This window comes from Austrofundulus limnaeus, unplaced genomic scaffold (genome assembly GCF_001266775.1).
Source record: "Austrofundulus limnaeus strain Quisiro unplaced genomic scaffold, Austrofundulus_limnaeus-1.0 Scaffold328, whole genome shotgun sequence".
Classification (NCBI taxonomy): Eukaryota; Metazoa; Chordata; class Actinopteri; order Cyprinodontiformes; family Rivulidae; genus Austrofundulus; species Austrofundulus limnaeus.
In genome coordinates, this window is record NW_013952730.1 from 520,458 (window position 1) to 522,272 (window position 1,815).

Sequence of the window (1,815 nt, forward strand, 5' to 3'; positions counted from 1 at the left end):
GGATTCACCTGTAAATAAACTCACCGAACTTTTATCTGTTGCCTGAGTCATTTGTTTACTGTTGTCTCACATCCAATTTTGGAGTATTTGTCGTGTCTCGGTTCGGTTCGGTTCTGAGGTTGTCAGCGGCTGGACCCTTCTCGTCTCCTTTTCTCTGCTCCCGTCTGAAGTCTGCTCACTCCTGCTCTGAGGCTGGTGCGGCTGCTGCTTCTGCTGGTTCCGCTATCGGTGGCTTCTCCTGGGTCGATGAAAACCAGTGGACTTCCTCCTCTGGCAAGTCAATAAAACTCTAGGCTAACATTTGAATGAAGAAAAGACTATTTCTTCAGCTTTGGACATATTTATTAACGAGAGACACCAAAGAGGATCCACACAGCTAGGATGTTACTGAGGCTCTCCTCCAGAGACGCGTGAGCGTGCCTGACGCTCGCTCTCGTCTTAAAGGGCCAGTACACAAAATATACCACATATTCACAAAAACAAACCCTAACATCATATGCACAAATCTGTTTTCTGCTAGTTCATCTGTGAGTATACAGACTTAAAGAAAGTAAATTGTTTAACCAAACATCCTTGCTAAACTGAAAAAAAAAATAAATAAAAATCAGGCTTAATCCTCATTGTGATTCTTGTTCAAAAGATTCCTCTTTGTCAACTTTTGGCACTTCTCTTTAATTACAGAGATACTGTAGATTGAAGTGGTTATTTCCTGTTGTGAAAAAGTCTCCTTATTTTTGTTCTATTTGCTTTTGTGTGTTTGCTTTTTGCAAATAAAACAATTCATTTTTTTTTCAAAAAGCATGTTTTTATTAAAAGGACTACAAAGTTGACAAATGTAATTAAAAGTCTTCAGTCACGTAGAGCTGCCATTACAAATAGCTCTTCATCACTAGATTTGCATCACAGAGATGCAATGTTTATTTTTACATATTTACACTGTTCCTCACAATTGCTCAAAGGACTTCTTAATGTCCATGTCGTATGGCATRCTACTACTGAAACCATTGTCCTRGAAAAAATWACTTATCCTTTAAAGTCCCACATACTTCTCAGGTCAASACTCTGTGACCTCTTTTGCTTACTTTAAAATTTCATCKTTTTWTGATTTTACTCTTTATCCTCTATTTTCTCTCAGATAAAGTGTTTCACAACCAGGACAAAATCTGTTTAGAATTAATCATTTTTGTTGCTGTTTATCGAACATCATTCTCTCCTTGGCCCAGTTTCGGCACCAAGATTGTCTGTTTGGATAACATACTGCATAAATGCATGTATTTGAAACTGCCTCAGGGCACACATTCTGTGTACCACTTGCCCTGTGTGACATGATGTGTGTCTTGCAGTTGCAATAAATCCTGTTGACCATTTCATGGAGTATTTTTTATTCTTGAATCTTGTGTTTCTGTCTAGGTAAAATAAAGATTTCCACAACACCATGAAYAACAGCTGAGTAAAGGGGCTTTCATTCATTTACCCCTAAACTATTATWAAGTAAATATTAAAGGCAAGTTTTTACAGTTTGTATCGTTGAGATCGAGAGATCGAACTGACCTTGACGACGTTAGTTGACTTCYGCCATCCATGAACTGAGGATGAGGAGTGAGGGATTTTGGGTGTTCAACATGATGAAGCTCAGTGGTGCGTTAGCTCGCTTTGTTATGTGTGTACACTCACACACACACTGCATACATCCACTTATTGTGTTAAAATGTTTAAATGAGTTAAATCTGGCTTTCAGCTCTGCTCCAGTGTCCCACTAACCTCATAACTGTGTGTGTGTGTGTGTGTGTGTGTGTGTGTGTGTGTGTGTGTGTG